The following is a 7,132-nucleotide window of genomic DNA, read 5'->3' on the forward strand; positions in this document are numbered from 1 at the left end:
AAATTACATTCTGTACCACAAAGAATCTCGATAATCTAAAAAAAATATTTTTCATCATTGAATCTCGCCTGTATTATAAATTAAATAATGCCAGTACCGTAACTGCATCGACAGGTATCTACTTATATAGGTGCTGAAGTAGATAAGAGCATACTTTAAAATAAATGACATTGATCTTTGTAACACACTTTGAGCGTCGACTTTAATTACATGCTATCAATATTTCAAAAGAGGCTAATGTGTTTGTCTTATATTTGTATCCTCACAGAATGTTTAATATTAGTTTGGTATATTTTATGATTAATTTCAGATCATAATTATTGCATTAAGGTAGGTACTACCTAATAACCACACGGTAAGTACTACTTAACTATGTTCTTTAAGTTTATTATAATTTTCATTCATAATACTCGTAATATATATTTTTTAAAAATAATGAAGATGAATCAATAATATAGGTATCGGTACACGAACTTTGGAGAGAGTAATATTTATATAGGTACTTATTTGTCACTATAAATCGATACTTAAATAACATTATCTAATTATTATAAAGCTGATGGTTAGCTCCTGCTTCTAAAGAGCTTTTATTTTTACTGAGTATCTATCTCTTGGCTAATTTTTAGATTAACTCAAAAATTTTCGATGGAAAAATAATGTTATTTATGTTGTTGTTTTTTGTTTCCGTAATTTAACATGTACAATAAATGGAATCAAATTGAAAAAATGTATTTATGCCTACAATCTCATCTTTTTTTTCATCTTTAAGGGTAAAGGGAATGTTTTTATCAAAAACTGCATTATATACATTCATAATAATAATATATAAAATAAAGAAAATCATTTATTTACTTAAAAAACCAGTAATTAAAAAAGACCGTATGAAAAATGCGTTTATTGTCAGATAGTTTTTTTTATTACCTGCATTGTATTTTATGTTTTTTTCTGATTAAAATATATTTCGATAAGTTATTCAGAAGGTGGCAAAATGTTTTTTTTTAAATATTTGAAGTTATTCAAAATAATTTGTTTTAAGTAGTATTGTAAAAATGGGAAAAATATGTGGAAGGTTTGTAATATGTCTAGGACCTCGTGTTTTGTCAGGGCAGGTCACTCGACTTAATTTTTCAAACATTCACATTTGTAATTTTCATGGGAAATTATTTTTGTATTTTTACAACTTTTTCAAAATCTGTCCTCCGTAAGCTGGTTATTAGACTCATCCCTACCTATCCTTTACAATTCGTAACAATACTTACATAAATGCTGGTTGTCATTAAAGCGTCAATTACATTGAGCTTTTTTACGAGCTGTTTGTTGGCGAATTTATAATCTGCCTCTAAAGTCGCCCAGTGTAATCATCGAACAAGCTAACATGTTCGATGATTACACTGGGCGACTTTACAGGCAGATTATAAATTCGCCAACAAACAGCTCGTAAAGAAACTCAATGTAATTGAAGCTTAAGATACGAGGGTGGGTCAATAATTCCTTAGAAAAAAGCATTAAAACAGTTTTTATTTTTGTATTTTTTTTTTATTTCTCAACATAATCTCCTTGGAGCTCAATACACTTGGTTAGACGTTTCTCAATTTTTTTTAAACCGTCAGAAAAATAAGTTTTCGGAAGGTCCTCAAAATAAGCATTTGTCCGATCGATGACTTCTTCATTTGAAAAAAAACGTTGTCCACTTAGCCATTTTTTTAAGTTTGGGAAAAGGAAAAAGTCACTGGGGGCTAAATCTGGCGAATACGGTGGGTGGTCGACCAATTCGAACTTCAATTCTTCAATTTTAGCCATTGATCGTAAACATGTGTGAACACGGGCATTGTCCTGATGAAAGAAGATTTTTTTCCTATTTAAATGAGGCCATTTTTCTTCAATTTCGTTTTTTAGCTGGTCTAATAAAGATGCATAATAATCCCCTGTTATTGTTTTTCCTTTTTCCAAATAGTCAAAGAAAATAATTTCACGTGCATCCCAAAATACAGTAGCCATAACCTTACCAGCTGATTTTACGGTTTTTGCCTTCTTTGGACATGGTTTGTCTTCGCAATCCACTGCTTTGACTGTTCTTTCGTCTCGGGAGTATAGTGGTGTATCCATGTTCATCTATAGTCACAAAGCGACGAAAAAATTCATCCGGATTGCGTTGCATGAGCGGCAACAGGGCTTTAGAGGCCACCACCCTATTGCGTTTATTGTCGACTGTGAGCAAACGCGGCACCCATCTTGCAGAAATATTTTTCATGCCCAATTTGTCATGTAAAATAGAAATGACGCTACCTTTTGAGATCCCTGTAACCTCAATTATCTCACTCAACTTTAATCTTTGGTCACTTAACACCATATCGTGGATTTTATTGATCATTTCTGGTGTAGTCACCTCTACAGGACATCCTGAGCGTGGTTCATCTCTTGTTGATGTACGACCACGCTTAAATTCATTTAACCAGTTATAAATAGTTGCAAGAGAAGGAGTAGATATGCCGTGAACTAAATCCAACTCATTTTTTATTTCCTTTGCTGTTAACCCTTTTATATTAAAATGTTTAATAACAACTCTAAACTCAATTTTCTCCATTTTCCATTTTTCCATTTTCCACAAGCAAATTTTTTTTTAAATGTACGAAAAACACACAACAACCCGACCAATCTGATTGAAACTTCGCAGCATACTGAATCGCTATTGCCGCTGCATGAAAACAAACCGCTTACAGTACTAGTCGCGCCACCTGTCGGCTTTTCTAAGGACTTATTGACCCACCCTCGTACTCCGATTATTATTATTAGATTAGAAATTAGAATTATTGGCAAAATTACTGTAACGGCACAGATTGAACGCAAATAATTAATGAAATTCTCAAATTCGTGAGACAGTTAAGTAATTATTATTCACCTGAAGTAATTTAATTCATTTAATTCTCAGCTACAAATTTTAGTACATATTGTATGTATTTGGGGCTGATTACTCAATTAATTAAAAGAATATTTTTTTCCACGGTCATAATAAAAAAATTAAAAGTGTCATATAAAACTCAGCATTATGCCTTATTTTATTTGGAAAAAAGTTACGAGTGGATTTTAAAAGAATACACTCATTAGAAAACTATATATCATCATACAGAAACTAAAGTCAATGATGTTTCTTTTTAATTAAACTATTTTTATTTCAATAAATAACACATGGTATAATAATTTATGTCTAAATTTTAATATATTCAATAGATCTAACATTAGACACTGCTCACATACATCACTATTGATCATTGATAACAATATATTATTTTTAACATACTGTAGGCTAGATTAAAATAATTTAATATTACCTATTAATTAGTTAGTAAAAATCTATAAAAGTTTTATTAGCATGATTTTAAGAATCGTTTTTTCTATATCAAATTGGTATACTTACACATAAAACCTTGTCAACATGAAAAAAACGACAAAGCTTGGTCTCATTCAGCAATAATTGTAATATCTAATGTTGATTTGCATTATTTGCTAAAATACCTTCAATGGGTCAAATGCCCAAGGCCAAGTCCGCAAAGTCCATCACCTGCGAGTTGACCTCAATAACGAAATACGTAACAGTCGTTGCGCTCTCAGACGGCGGATCTTCGTAATTAAAATTAATGTTTACTCGTCTATGTTAAATTAAATTAAATTTCTTTTTTACTGCTGCATTAAAAAAATATTTATTTTCATTTCATGTGACACTTAACAGTCTTTAGATTAAACATTTTTTTATTAATAATATGCTTCTAATATCAGTACCTACATAATAATATAATTCTCATATGTTAATTTGGTTTTACATTTATTAAATATACGTAGTAAGTGCTTTCTATAAGTGCACCAAAGTATAAGATACTAAGTTCCATTTACATATATATATATATATATATATATATATATATATATATATATATATATATAGGTAGGTATAATATTTATTATTATGCTACATGAAATTATTTAAAAATATACGTAATATAATATAAATAAAAAGCAATTCTGTGTACTTATTTCAATATTTTGTCCTTCCAAAGGCATGCAATCCCGAAGATACTTTGCTTTTATGGGATTAATTCAACCCGACAATAGTCAAAAATTATTATCATGTACTTACCTAATTTTAATATATTAAACAAAATATTTTATATAGTTATTATGAATTTTATTTCCGATCCGGTAACTTAATAGAAGTTAGAAGATTCCTGTAATTCAAAACCTTCGTCTATTCGCCCGGTAGATTTTTATATACTTATAATATTACGTGCCTTTTAATGGTTTTAAATGATATAAAATTTGAATATAAATTTATTATTGCTTGACATTTTTTTTACAACAAAATTATCACCGCTATCTTTTTATATTGGTACGCTAACTTTATATAGGTATATAAACATTTAGCAATGCATGAAGTTTGATAACAATATATTTCTAATATGTTTACATATATACAGCATACAGTATAATATTATAACAGATAGATAAGTAACGTAACCTAAGTTATGAAAGAAGTTTTCACTGCACTACATTTCACAAGTAGGAATTTCAATACACAGTTTTTGAACTTTTACAATACTCTCACTAAAATTGCCAGATAAAAAACCTACTATTTTTTGTGATAGAAAAGTGGTAGAGAAACCAAACTGTTCCGATTTTTGTGGATTTTTATTTAGATAAGAGATGTTATCAATATAATTTATTTAAAATGAGTAAACTTACCAAGTGAGCAAATGACAAATCCATATATCACAACACTAACGATCCACTTGATTATTAAAGTCGATTTAGTATTATCAATCGAAACACTTGGCGAGCCATTTCAGCGTAGGTAAACATAACCTGGAAAGTTTGTAGTGTTGCTAAAACCGCGGTCAACCGAAGAGGAGAGGAGGTGCTTCCGTCAACTGATACGGTCCTACGTGCCGCCAAGAGTGGCGAGCCTAACCTCCTGTAATGTGTGTCGCGATGACGCTGCCTTCAGGTGAGAAAGATGCGTCTACGCGTGAGTGTGGGTTTCGTCGCACGTGAACCGGATATCGCGATGGTAACGGAACACGTCGACCACCGCCTTCAAGCGGCCGGCGATGGAACTGATCATGGCCCAGCTGAGTGAGAGTTGGTGCTCAGTTAATTTTGTGGTGGGGATCTCTTTGAAAAGCAATACGGCTGAATGCGGATCGAGTAAAGAGTGAGCAAGTTTTTGTTGTTGGGAATCTGTAACACGACTTCTCAAAATGTGTACACCAGAATCTATCGAAATTGTACAATGCAAATCACTAAATAATTTATAGTTTTCACTTTCACCACAGTTTAACCAAAATTCCAGTTTGACTACTAATTATTTAACATGCATAATTTAAAAACACTTCTGAGAAATATATAACCATTAGAAAAAATCTTTTTGAAAAAAATATACAACACCCACCAGGATTCAAACATGGACCCCCCGGGATTTGCACCCATATATCGAACCACTAAGCTAATACACTTTCTATAATAAAAGAATGTTACATTCTTATTTATTATTAATAATTCGTTGAATAAAAAAAAAGTTTATTAAGCACTATTATAAAAGCACATTAATAGATGTAGTAAATAAACAGATGGAATATTCATCCACAAAAATACTTCGAGATAGTTTTTGAGTGGGTTTTTAACCAAGACCCAATATTAGTTACAACTATTTATTTTTGTCTAAATGCACACATTAATTATACGATCGTGCCAATTACGTTCTAAAATTATTTGTACTGACAATTCTGATAAATCTAACTTTGGAGATATTTCTAAGTAATGTTCAATTATTGTAAAAACATAATATTATATAACATTTATCTAGTGTTTTAGGAAACCACCACTATATTATTATAGTAGAGTCCCGAGTATACACAAAAAACGATATTCCAGAAGGGTTGGATAATCGAGAATGAAGGATAAACTGTCGGAAGCAAGTGTTGCTAGACAAAACAGAAACATACTCGTATTCTCATACTTTAATAAAATATCAGATAATCTTACATGTCTAATATTAAAATTTCAGATAATTAATTGGAACTCAATGATAATATAATAGGTATAATATAGATAATATTTTATTAACAATTAATAACTCTGTATTTTTCACTGGAATATTTATATAGAGATTATATTTTTTTAGGCGACAAAGACCATATTTGGAGCTGAAATTGGTCGTCGGTTATTTGAAAGGAGAAAAAAACTGTTGAGTGTCATTCGGGTTAGTATACAAAGCAGTAGTTTATACAGTCAAAAGGTAAACAACAACGAAGGTGTTGTAATTGTCGAAAGATACATAGACTTTGAATATAGTGCCAATATCGATCAAATATCGACCTATTTTTAATTTTATATAGTTTTGACATTTCCTATTATATATACCATACCCGTATATAAACATTGAGATTTATTAAAATATATCCAAATTTATTTGCACCTAATACTTAATATACAATTAAAGAAAAAATATCGAAAATTATTAATGTGTAATTAAAAAAATGTTAAAATTGTACTTTCTACAAACTTACTTAACAGCGCTTCAGAAGAATTTTTTCTGTCTTCGTTTTAAAACATTCAAAATATAACTATTCTCTTTTTGATGATTCATCAAGGCGTGCTCGCATTTCACTCTCTTGAAGCTTGTAGGTCAATAATTCTTCTCTCCGGATGGTTTCAGATTTTTTGAGACAATTTGGAAAATTTGAATTTATATACACCCGTCAATTACCTGAGTGCTATATCTTAATGATTAGCTAGTCCTACGAGACTAATCAATACGCCCCCAAAGACTTGTTTTTAAAGTTTTAATTTATTGTTAACGTTAAGTATATTTCTTTTATTGTATTAACTGTCAATAATTCATAGTGTTAATGCATTTTATTATTTAATTTTATAAATTAATAATTAATTATATTTTTTTTCTGAGATTAGTAATTGCTTTTTATTTTATTATCTATTTATTATTATTATTTTATTATTATTATTTATTAGTTATTGATTATTATTATTTGTTCATTAATATTATTTATTTTATTTATTCATTCAAATAGTAATGTCCTTTTTGGGTACGTACTGAATTCTTAATTAGTTATATACACAATAT

The 7,132-nt window shown here is 29.7% G+C and overlaps 1 protein-coding gene across 1 annotated transcript in view; it reads right to left on the minus strand.

Annotated features, from left to right (window-relative positions):
• Osi24 (Protein) overlaps nucleotides 1-5,104 on the minus strand; it is a 71,712-nt gene extending 66,608 nt beyond the window's left edge. The window contains exon 1 of the mRNA XM_085954132.1: nucleotides 4,735-5,104. The gene's annotated coding sequence lies outside the window, so the exon portion shown is untranslated. The remainder of the gene's footprint in view (nucleotides 1-4,734) is intronic.
• Between the last annotated feature and the right edge of the window lie 2,028 nt (nucleotides 5,105-7,132).

This window comes from Rhyacophila brunnea, unplaced genomic scaffold, assembly GCF_057557595.1.
Source record: "Rhyacophila brunnea isolate RB1 unplaced genomic scaffold, BYU_Rbru_1.0 scaffold_4, whole genome shotgun sequence".
In the NCBI taxonomy this organism is placed as follows: Eukaryota; Metazoa; Arthropoda; class Insecta; order Trichoptera; family Rhyacophilidae; genus Rhyacophila; species Rhyacophila brunnea.